A 13,178-nucleotide genomic window follows, 5' to 3' on the forward strand; every position below is an offset into this window, starting at 1 on the left:
ATTCGTCGTTTAAAAATAAATTTGTTATTCTACAAATACTTTTTTGGATTCAGGATAGTATTTGGAGTTCATGCAAATGATTTCAACCGAAAAAGCTGTATTTTATTTCTATTTATTACCTTTAGTTTACTGCTCTCACTTGCCCCAGTGCATTTCGCTATCTGGGGCAAGTGGGACCTATGAGAAAAAACAAACACAATTTTATGGGTTCATCTCGCCTTGTCCAGCCTAAGATGAAATTAGCACGAAAGTCAATAAAAATTGACGCGTTAAGTAATCTACTGTTGAATTATACTTTATTACCTCTATTTAGATGATGAAATTCTTGTTAAAAATGGTAAAACCATGGGTAAAACAAAAAAAATCAAAAGCATGTATTTTTTTTTGTTTTTCTCTAAATATCTTTCATTTTTTTCACTTAACGCTGCATAATGCATTCTTCTGAGCATTCGGGAATCGCCCATAAAAATTAAAATAGGAAAATGGCCTTTTCAAAATTCATGATTAAAAAAACATTATTTAATGATCGTAAGATTATGTAAGGGAGAAGATATTACTGAAAATTTCGAAACCCCAGATATACTATTGGTGAGAATCATCAACTATATAATATAGAGACCAAGTTTCGAAATCTTTTGTCTCTTCACTTTACGGCGCTTTTTGTATAAAAAAAAATCAATTTATTTTGCATGGGCTGCTAGAGTTGATTCAATTCCCCCAGCGATTTGTTATGTGTTACGTAATTTATGCATGGTACCACAAACCTCTTCTTATTTTAATCTCTTAACATAGTCATTCATATAAGAGATTTATGATTTATGTTACCTTATTTGCTGCAACTTATATTAAGCCCTTTGAACAAAACCTCTGAATAGGTCCCACTTGCCCCGTGAAACGCAGTAAATGAAGATCTGCTACACTTTTCATTATATGCATAATATATGCAATGTAAAAATTTTGAAACTGTTTTAATGCATGTTAATAAGTACAAATATACCAACAACGTCTTTTGGGTCCATTGGAATCATTAAAGAATTTGTGTTTTGAAACTTTTGTCAAGACAAAACCAAATTAGCATTTTTTTAGGTCCCACTTGCCCCGGGGTACCTTAACTCAGTTTCATTTCGATTAACTTGATTATTTGTACATGGCGTCACTGTATTTATCTCACCATGTACGAAGAAATAAACCAATTGGTATAAAATCGACTCAATTATAGCGGAAAGTGCCCAAAACCCAAAAGTGTTCCAACACCTTGAGCACTATGAAGAAGATCCTTATTGTTATCGCTCCGCAAGATCACTAGTAGCTGTTGGATAATCATAAATTGAAACCATCAAAGCTTGATAAAATGATGATATAAAGCAGTATAAGTATAGAATGACCAAACTAAATTTCCCTATCTCTAGCGCAGTGACGCTGTCTGTTACGAAGCACCACACATGTGCTTCACTCCAATAAAACCTTCAGTCTGATGTCATTCTAGCCAAATATCCAATCAACCAAAGAAAATCATCCACCGCTGCTTAGACCTGTGCGCCGCCGCGCCACGCCGCCGCCGCCGACACTTCTTGTCGCACGCCGACGCCGACCAAGGTATCGGCGGCGCGCCATACGCCGCTGTTTGTCACGCCGCTGATTTTCATTTTTCACGCCGATGATCAGTGCATAAACAAAATTAAGTTTATATAAAGTTGAGAAAAAAAAAATCACACGATCACTATCACAAGAGTTTGATTACAATAATTGATTTCTCAACTCTTAGAACACACATTCACATCTCTCCAGAAGTTTCTTCAGAGATTCTTCCAGATAGATTCAGTGATGTCTCCAAGAGATCCACCTGGGATTCCTCCAGAAAATAATTCAGGGATGCCTCCTGGATGATTTTTTTTTCAGAAGATCTCTCAGGAAGATCTCGATTATAGTACTTTCAGAAATTCTTTCAGGAGAATTCAGGGATGCTTCCTAGAGATACATCAAAGATTCATCCAGAATATCCTTTAAGGATTCTCATAGGAGGTCTTTTAGAGATTAGTATGAAAGTTCCTGCATGGATTCCTTCAGAGGTTACATAAGGAATTCCTACAGAAGTTTCTTTAGGAACTAGTCCAGGAGTTTTCTTAGAGATTCCAGGAGATCTTTCAGAAATTTTTGGAATTTGTTCAAGAATCCCTCTAGAAATTACTTCGGGGTTTCCTCTTGGAATACCTTGGGGATGCCTCAAGATTTTTTTTTTCAGAGATTCTCTCAGGACTTTTTTTTTTCAAGACTTGTTCCAGAAGTTCCTTCAGTGATCTCTCCAGGAGTTCGTTCAGGGATTTTCCTAATAGATCCAGGAGGATGTAGGGATACCTCCACGTGTTCATTGGGAATACCTTCAACGGGAGTTCGTTCAGGTATCTTTCCAGAAGTCCCTTTAAACATTCTTGCAGGAGGATTCATAAATGCCACCTGAAGAATTATCAAAAATCCCGTGAGTAGTTTCTTCAGGAATTTCTGCAGGAGGTCTTTAGAAATTAGATCCTGCAGAGTTCCTGCAGAGATTCCTGCTGAAGAACCTTTAACAATTCCTACAGGAGATCTTTCCAGGAATTCCATCAGAGATCCTTCCAGGAGTTTCAGGAATTCTTGCAGATGTTTCTTCAGAGATTCCTCCAGAATTTTTGTTAGGGATTCCTACAGAAGTTCCTTCAGAAACCTCTACAGAAGTTCTACAGAGAAACTTATACGAAGATCCAAGGATACCTCCAGGAGAATTCAGGGATTACCCCAGAAGTTTATATAGGGATTCCCATATAAGAATTCTTTCCAAGATTCCTTCAGAATATTTTTAGGAGATTGCTCGAGAAGTTTCTTCGGAAATTCTTCCAGATGTTCTTGCAGAGATCTCTCCTGGGGTTCTTTCAGATTGTAGATTGATATTGAGATTTTTCCAGGAAGACTCACAGATGCCTCCAGGAGTTACATCACAGATTTCTCCAGAACCTCATTCAAGAAGTCCTTCAGGAGTTGCTTCAGGGTATCTTGTAGGAGCTTCTTCAAGTATTCCCTAAGGATTATAATCAGGCATATCTTCAGGATATTCTTGGGGGATCTTTCATGGAATTTCTCTAATAATTCCTCAAGGATTTCCTTCTGGAGTTATTCCAGGAATTCTTTAGAGAATACCTTCTGCAAATCCTTCCTACCGGAATTCCTTCAAGCATTCACAAGAGACGAATCAACCAAGGGCTGAAAGTCTCTATAATAAAGACAAATCAATCAATCAATAAAGAACTCCCCTGGAATCCCTGTAGGGATTTCTCCTGTAATTTCTTTGGGGATTCTTCCTAGACTTTTTTCAGGGGTTTTCCTGGACTTTTTTCGTGGATTCCTCCTGGCTTTATCCTGGAATTCCTTCAGGAATTCCTCCGGAGATTCTTCCTAGATTTTCTTTCGAGGATTCCTCCTGAAATTGTTTCGGGGATTCCTACTAATATTCCGTCGAATTTCTTTGGAAATTCCTCTTAGATTTTTTCAGAAATTCCACTTGGATTCCTCCAGGGATTTCTCCTGCACTTCATTTAGGGATTCCTCTTGGAATCTCTTCGGGGATTCCTCCTAGAATTCATTCTGGAATGTCTCCTGGAATTTCTTTGGGAATTCCTCCTAGAGTTCCTTCGGGTATTCCTCCTGAACATCTTTCATGAATTCCCCCCGATATTATTTCGGGGCTTTCTCATGATATTTTAACGTGGATTTCTCTTAAAATTCTTCTTAAAATTCTTGGATGATTTCTCTTAGAAATCCTTCGGAGATTCCTGTTGGATTTGCTTCAGGGATTCCTCATGGAATTCTTTCAGGAGTCCTTCTGGAATTCCTTTGGGGTTTCCTTTTGGAAGTGCCTCATAGATTTCTCCTAGAATTCCTTCGGGGATTCCTCCTGGAATACGTTCAGGAATTTCTCTCTAAATTATTTCGGGAAATCCTCCTAAAATTCCTGCGGAGATTTTTCCTGGACTTCCTATGGTGATTCCTCTTGAAATCCTTCGAGTATTCCGCTTGGAAATCTTTCAGAGATTACTCCCAGAATTCCTTCAGGGGTCCCCTCTGGGATTCCTGAAGGTATTTCTCCGTAAGTGTTTCGGGGATTTCTCCTGGAATTCCTTAAGGAATTCTTCCAGGAATTCCGTCGGGTATTCCTGCTGGACTTCTTTCGGGTATTCCTTCTGAACTTTCTTCGATGATTGCTCCTGAACTTTCTTCAAGAATTCCTCTTGAAATTTCCTCAGCGATTCTTCCTAATATTCCGTCGGGGATTCCTCCTGGTATTTCTACGGGAATGACTCTTTGAATTTCTTCGAGGATGTTCCTCCTGGAATTATTTCGGATTTTACTCTTGGAATTCCTGCGGGAAATCCTCCCAGAATTATTTCAGGGGTTTCTCGTGGAATTCCAACAAGGATTTCTCCTTGATATTTTTCGTTGGTCCCTTCTAGAAACACTTTGATGATTTCTTCTCGAATATCTTTAAAAAAATCTGGAATTTCTTTGGGGATTCCTCCTGGAATCCCTTTATTGAATCCTCCTGGGATTTTTTCGAGGATTCCTCTAGGTATTCCGTCGTGGATTCCTCTTGGAATACCTTCGGAGTTTCCTCCTGGGATTCTTTTGGTTATTCCTCTTAGATCTTCTTCGGATTTTCTTCATGAAATACCTTCAAAAATACCTCCTGGAATTCCTTCGGGATTTCCTTCTTGAATGTTTTCGGTGATTTCTCCTAGAATTCCTTCGGAAATTTCTCCTGATATTCGAAGATTCTTCCTAGAGTTCCTTCGAGGATTCCACCTTGAATTTCTTTGGAAATTCCTCCTGGACTTTCTATGGGGATTTCTCTCAGAATTCCATCGGGGTTTCCTCTTTGAGGAATCCGCTTGTGATTCCTTCGGAGATTTCTCCCGCAATTCCTTCGGAGGTGCCTTCTGGGATTTCTCCTGTAATTTCTTCGAGGATTCTTTCTAGACTTCCTTCGAAGATTCCTTCTAAAATTCAATCGGAGATTCCTCCTGATATTTTATCGGGGATTACCAGGATTTCCTCATAAAATTTCATTGGTGGAATATCTTATGGGATTTCTCATAGAATTCTTACGAAAATTCCCCCTACTATTCTCTCAGGAATATCTCCTGGAATTCCTTCAGAGATTCCTTCTCGATAGTTTTTGTTGATTATTCCTAGAAATTCTTTGGGGATTCCTTCTGGAATATCTTTAGAAATTCCCGCTGGCATTCCGTCGGAGATTTCTCCTGGAATTCCTTTGTAAAGATTCATTCTGGATTTTCTTCTGAAATTCCTCAAAAACTTCAATCAGGAATTTCTTCAGAATTTTCTGCAGGGATCTCTAAAAGAGATTCTTGAACCGCCTGCAGGAGTTTCTTCAGGGTTTCATACAGCAGTTCCTGCAGAGATACGTCCACAATTTTCTTCATGGATTCCTTCAGGAGTTTCTTTCAGGCTCCTCCTAGAATTCTTCCCTGAAAATATTCGGGAGTTCCTTAGTGAAAATAGTGTTACCTAATTATCAAGTTTGATAGCTTCTGAAGGTTTTGAGAAAACAAAACAAAAAACTTTAGTAAAATCAATATTTTATTGCCCTTTGTTTACAATGGAGTAATGCAACATGCATAACACTGAGGATACCGGTAATGTCTCAATATTCCTTCCATATTATAAATATTTGTCTGCTCCTCAAACAAATATAGTATTGAGGCTGTTAAAAATTTCAAAAATGTAAACAACGTAAGAACAAAAACGTATAAATCATTTCGGCTCTGTTATGCCCATATGTGACGCCCGAGTTTTCCAAATAAACGAATAAGTAAAAAAAGTCTAATCACTGGTGGCAGTGCAGAGCCGAACAGAAATAAAAAAGGTATTCATTCTAATGTAATAGTTTATGTCATCAATGGTCATGAAAAAGTTCAGACTGCAAATTATAGAGCGTAATGACAACTTTTTTGCTTTGCCAATGTTGAAATTATGGTCAAATTTTGGTCACGCCGATTCACGCCGCCGCCGCCGCCGCCGAAAGCTGCCACCGGCGTGACGCCGATGACGCCGCCGCCGCCGGCCAAAAATGGCCCTCACGCCGCCGCCGAGCAAAATATAGTCGGCGCACAGGTCTACCGCTGCTAAACACCGACTAGCAAATGCCTCGTTTTCAACAGCATTGCCAAACGCCTCCCTATACACTATCCCCTCCACTAGAGCGACAGAGGGGAGCGAGACGGTTCACAGCAAAGCAGCCCTTCAAGCCCTGAACGAAATAACAAAAACAAATTATCTAATTATGACTACCATGGCACTGCCATCCCCGCTCCATTCCCCCTCTCTAAGCCCCTTTTGAGGATCATCAAACCCCGGTGCGGAAAATTCACGTGCATGACCCATAAAAACTGCAAAACTGTGCTTTCCTGATGGGGAACGAAAGGGGGCGGCTCTGGATTGACGACGGCCGCCAGGGTTGGAAACAACCAACAACAACGAGCGGGGTGGGGCATAAAACGAAACACGAAGCAGCTAACCTTCCGAGTAGTGCCTGTACTAGGGTTCGATGTTGTGTGAACACCTTCGAAAATTCTCTATTGATTATGTTTTACTTGATCAACCAAATTTTCACGATGACCTTCAAATATTTCAATTGTATTTTAAATAGCGTCTAGTCATCGCTCTGACCAAGCCAAGAGGAGGTGGTCAAGTTTCTCCGTAGCTTGGAGGAAAGAAGCGCCCGTCTAGCTAATTGGGAGTCTTAGGTTCGATTCCCACCGGAGCACTTGGATTTCTTTTATTATTCAAATCTCAATTTGATCATCATATACGTGTTTCTGTTGTGTATATGAATGTCAGAGCAATCAAACGTAGTATTTATTTGTTAGAAGTAATCACAGTGACTTCTGCGCAACAAAAACCTGCGCTGTCGTGACTCTTCTGTGACAAGTGTGTTACTTGGGTTCTCGAAGTCATCCCTAACGAACGTATCGTGACGGTAAGGAAGAGAGATGAGTTTTTTAGTGAGTCAACCCCCTCATCACCACAGGACTCACCTTTTGGCAGATTTCCTCATTCTAAAAAAAAGGTAGACTTTTTTTTATCAAGAATCAAGGGGGTCATACCATCGAGAGTATCAGTACACAAGCAAAGCACCGAACGTCGGTATAAAAAGAGAAAACAGTGATTTGGAAACACGCTCCGTCAGAACACCGTCGACGGAGTCTCCGCGGAGTCACGGTGAACAAGCGTTATGACACAGCCAGCCGCGTGGGACTCTAGCTTCAGGACCAACTACGACCACGCTGCTGTACTCGTTGTAGTCGCCTTCGTCATCAGCACGGCAAGCAATGACGACGACAACGACGACAATGGCGTTTCCTTCCCATGCGATTCTATATGGGCCATCATAATCATCATTAGAGTGCGCAGAAAGGATAGCCTCCCACCCACCTCCGTGTTGGCAGAAGGGGACCTTCCTTGGAAGCAGTTTTCGCTCGCTTGCGTGCGGAGAAGAGTTTTTTTTTCTAAAGTTTTGCTTCTCGGTAACAGTTTTAATCACACACCGACGGATCGACCAACCGACCGCCCGATGATGAGGCTTCTTCGGCAAAGATGTTACCTTGGTGGATCGTGAACCTGTTGAGGGGGTAGGAGTCAGGTGCTAAGGACGACTCGGCTCGCCATATTATCCCTTTCGTGCCAAGGTGGATATCGCTTCGCACGAGTGTGCTCTCCGGTGTAGGGTTGTGCTGACGAGTGATTTTTTTCTCCTATCTCCGTTTTCTTGCGAGGAGGTACAGTGGGATTAGCATAATTCATTCAAATTCACGTTTCAGTTTCAGCTCAAGGTACGAGTGAGAAATGAGTTCGTTAGGAGCGGAATTTGAGAAGATTAAAGGGAATGCTTGAAAAAAAGGGTTGTTTAGTATTAGGTTATTCAGCATAATGATCGTTTTCTACTAGGCTCTTTTAACAGAAACGACATTTCTTCAAACAACACCCAAAGTAACTTATACTGCAAATGAGACTGTTCGTATAGAGCAATCGTAGGGCAATACGAGATAAATACTCGATGCCATAGGTAGTCAAGTAAACATCCGATCCGTAAAGGCAGTGGTGTTATTGAGATCACTTCAAGTAACTCACTGAGTAACAGCTTTTGAGATCAAAATAACATTTTTTAACTCCATTAGGAAATGTTTCCGCCCTACTGGGTATAGGAAAATCACCTATGTGATGTGATTTTTAGATATTTGTGTACTCACGAATTTACGAAAAATTCCCCTTGTGAAAAATTTAAGTTTTTGTGACCCAAGCACCTTTATGGATAGCGGATTTTTTCTTCCACTCATCTAGATATAAGATAAGTATCACCTTTTTTATTTAATCTTCTTTTGCGCTCAGCAGCTTTGTGATTTTGGAAGGGCGGGAGAGCCTCCTATGATATATTGCTTTTGCTCATATGATTTTCTACGAAATTATTTGCACCCCAACTAGTAAAATAAAACTACCTGTACCGTTGTTCAAAATATTATGATTGCCCAAATTGTAATAAAACCAACCTATTTCATATTGGGAAACTGCAAAAACACTCTGTGATAATGAGACTTCTCCCAAGGTGTCACAAATAGAAGGCATATTTCAGGGAATCTTTTGAAAATTTAATCAATGATCATCCCACAAATTTCCTTTAAAATTCCTCTGAGTGAATTAATTTACCCAAGGGATTTCTTCAATTTCTTGATTAATTCTGATTCACTAGCTAGAAAATCTTGCATGGACTACTTCTGAAATTCGTCCATGAATTTCTTCAGAAATCCTTAAATAATTCCTTCAGAAATTCTTTGAGAGAATGATTAATTCTGAAACTCATTGAAGGATACATTTAGAAAACCATTTAGAAATTCATCCAGCGATTCCTTTCGAATAACTTTCAGGAAGTTTTTAAAAATAATCTGGAAATCTCCCAGGGGTTTCTTTAAAAAAATAATAGTTTCCCTTAAAATTTTCATTAAATTTCCGCAGCGATCACCCTAGAAATTTAGGCACTCTTTTATCACATCTGTTTTGGATTGCTTTCGAATTGCACCATGCATAATTTTAAAAAAAATCCTACAGAAAATATTTTCAGCAAGTCATCCATGAATTCTTCTTAATAGTTCTTTGCTTTAGTATTCTCCCAAAAATGTCTCCAAGGATTTGTTTTTAGAAAATCTTCCACAGACTTCTTCCAGGGCTTCCTTAAGATATTCTCTCAGTATTTTTTCCAGAAATTTCTCCAAGAATTCTTGCAGGTAGATTTCGATGTGTTCCTTCTGAAATTCCGCGAGGAATTACTCTAGAAATTCTTCTTGGGATTCGTTAATAAAATACTATTAAATTTCTCCAAAGAATCCTTCAGAATTCCTTTAAGAACAGGGATTCCTTTAGATATTCTTTCAAAGATTCCTTCATAAAATCTTTCAGTGGTTTCTTCAGCAAGTTTTCCTGAGATTCGTTCAAAATTTTTTACTGGTATTTCTCCAAGAAGTCCACCAGAAATGTGTTCAAGAATTGCACTAGGTCAGGGGTTCCATACCTTTTTGAGGTGGCGACCCCCTTTTAGAATTGTCGAAACATCTGGGGCCGAATGAAATTTTTTGGAAAAAAAAAATGAATTAAATGAGCAAAACCGAGTTTTTTTGGGTACAGTGACGTAGCCAGAAATTTACTGTGGAAGGGATTTTCGACGATCAATGATAGGTTTTTTTTTATTCGACACTCACATTTCGTAAGCAATGATGTCATGTCCATTCAATTTGAGTTATAGCTGAAAAATAGCGGCGCAGCCGAAAATTGTTGCTTCTAGAGGCGTTTTATACCGAAAATTTGTTCCTAAAATTGTGGCTATTGGGAGTGGCGGTATAAAAAAGGCTAAAATATAAACGACTCATAAGAAAGTGATCATTTTCTATAAATAATTCCAAAAGTCCCAGTGAAGAAACAGGGGTGTAAGCAGTAATAAATAACAAAAGATCCATAAACAAATAGAAAAGTGCATAAATAAATCAAAAGTTTCCATAAATAATTGATTTTTGAGCAATAAAAAACGTCAAAAATGCAATGAATAAATCAACTGTTGCAATAAAAAAAGCCAATTTTCCCACCAAATAACTTCGAATTTTCCATAAATAAATCCGATTTTTCCATAATAAATTAGAAAATTCACAATAAAAAAATGTCGAAAAAGCAATAAATAATTCAAAAAGTGCAATAACAAAAAAATAAATTATCAATAAATGTCAAAAAACGAGCAATAAACGTAAATGCATTTTGAGCCAAAAATTACATAGACCATGCGGCGAAGCCGCGTAGAGGATTGAGGAACTGAGGCGGCAGAAGGCCGCCGAAGTTTCCGATATCCGATGCACCGCAACTGCATCGATTCGGTTCTAGGCAAACCATAGATTCAAGAATTTGCCCGGTATAATGCAAACATAGATGTTATCCCTTTTTTTAGGTCCGACGAGCGATAGCGAGTTCGGACAGCAAGCAATTGCTCGGTAAATTGCAATCATAGTTACGCAAGCTTTTCAGTCGATTCAGTCATATAAGTGCGATTCAGCATTTCACTGTCTCATACTTTTCTGCATTTGTTTTTCATGGGTAATTTCGTCATTTTTTATTGCATTTTTTGAATTTTTTATTGCTTTTTCGATATTTTTTTATTGTGAATTTTCTAATTTATTATGGAAAAATCGGATTTATTTATGGAAAATTCGAAGTTATTTGGTGGGAAAATTGGCTTTTTTTATTGCAACAGTTGAGTTATTCATTGCATTTTTGACGTTTTTTATTGCTCAAAAATCAATTATTTATGGAAACTTTTGATTTATTTATGCATTTTTCTATTTGTTTATGGAACTTTTGTTATTTATTACTGCTTACACCCCTGTTTCTTCACTGGGACTTTTCGAATTATTTATGGGAAATTTTGTATTTATTATGGAACGTTTAATTGTCTGCCGTATAAAAAATTGGAAATTGCAATGATTTGCACAAAATAGAATAAAAATTTAACATTTTTTTTGGTAACATCGCGGCCCCCTTGAACTGGCTTCACGGCCACCCAGGGGGCCGCGGACCACCGGTTGGGAACCCGTGCACTAGGTATTCCAATGAAATCTTCAGGGAATTATCCAGAAAATCATGCAAGAATTTCTCCTGAGATCCTGAGTTACTCAAAAGACAACTTCGAGAACTTCACCATGCATTTTTTAAGGAATTTATTGAGAAATAATTCCTAGGAGTTCCTCTAGATATTGCTTCGAAAATATCTCAAGTTTTTTTTTCCAGGGGCTTTAGCGGAAGCTTGCCTAGGCGTTTCTCCAAGTATTTCTGCAGGAATTTCTTCAAAAATACGTCCACAGATTTGTTATATATTATTTGTTTTTCAACAAAAATTTTGAAAGAGGAGCCCCTTTGAGTGATTCCACGTCCACAGATTGCTCCAGGATTACTCTCGGAAAAACCTTCAAGAATTAAAAAAATCAACAGGAATTTTTCTAGAAAATCCTCAAAAAATTCTCGTTTTTCGGCTACGTAGTTCTCAATAAATCAACGATGTTTTATATTTTCCCAGGCATCCTTGGTCTTCCACCAAGTGTCGAAACTTTGGGATAATTTAAAATGTCTTTGGTTCAATGAAGACTGCGTACCCGAAAAACTTAAAATTAAAATCTACAGTCGATCTTTTGTCAATTTTTCAATAAACTTTTCTTGGAATTCTACTAAGAGTGTCTTCAAATATTTCACCAGATTTTTTTTCAGACATTCCTTCTGAGATTCCTTTACGGATTGCCTTCAGATTTCTTCAGATATTCATCTAGAGATTCTTTGAAAAATACTTCCTGAGATTTCTACTGACTTGATTGGAGATTTCTTCTGAAATTTTATAAGGAGTTCTTTCAGAAATTCTTTCAGAAATTCCTTCTCGTGTTCCTTCCGAAATTCCTTGAGGGATTCCAGCGGAGCGAAAGTAGCGATTTTTCTAAGTCACGTTCGCAGATTATGAACGAGCCACGGTATTTTATAATTGCCCCGATTACTGTCAGATCGGCTTATACGTTAAGGGCGAACGGGACGGCCGAGGAAATATCCGCCATTGCTCTGCGGCTACTAAGATGGTAATCTCAGATTCTTCTTCATATTATGGAACAAAAACTTATCATTGTGTATGCTTACTTGCAGTGCATATGCTGATTGTTTTCAGCCTCTTCTGTGCAACAGAATGCAAAATTACCATCTTCGAAATCGCGAGGCAGATTCGTTAGAAAGAGAGAGAAGATTTGAAAAATAACACGACGTCCCGTATCACCTTAAATTTACGTTACGCAAAATACAAATGACGCGGAAAAAAAATACACGGTTAGGAATATTATTGGGTACCCAACTGGGACCTAGAAATTGAATCAATTTTCTTAGGACTACGTGGTCTTACAGTTAGTTTATGGGAATACCTTCAACTATATTTCAGGAGACTTCTTCAGAATCTAAGGGATTTTTTCGGGAATTTCAGCAAGGAACTGCTTCAAAACTTTTTTTATAATTTATAATTATAATAAATATATAACTTATAATTTCTTCAAAAATCCTACAGAGAATGGAATTTCTTCCGTGAATTCCTTGCGAAATTCTTAGATATTTCTCCAGGTATTTTTACAGAATTTTTTTTCAGAATTTGCTCAAAAAATTACTGGAAAAATTCTTGAAAGAGTCCCTTAATGAATTTCCAAAGAAATACCTGGATTATCTAATGGAATCCCTTTACAAACTCCTGCTGATAACTTTGGAGATTCCTAGAAGACATTTTAGAACTTTCTGGAGGGGTTTCACGGCAAACATTTCGGAAGCAATTTCCGAAGTTATCTCTGGAAGAATTTTTTGATGAACGCCTGGGTGAATACTTGCACAAGCTCCTTAAGATACCTCCTGAATTCCTAGGAAAAAAAAATGAGAAACTTCTTTTGGGACTCCGAAAGTAATTACAAGGAAAAATGGCTGGAGAAATTTTTGGTGAGATTCCTGTAGAAATCTGTAATGGATTTAAAATGTCTGCAGAAATTCTTTCAAAATTTGGTCCGCAGAAGGGTCTGAATAAGTCCTAA

Source organism: Aedes albopictus, chromosome 3 (genome assembly GCF_035046485.1).
Source record: "Aedes albopictus strain Foshan chromosome 3, AalbF5, whole genome shotgun sequence".
Lineage (NCBI taxonomy): Eukaryota > Metazoa > Arthropoda > Insecta > Diptera > Culicidae > Aedes > Aedes albopictus.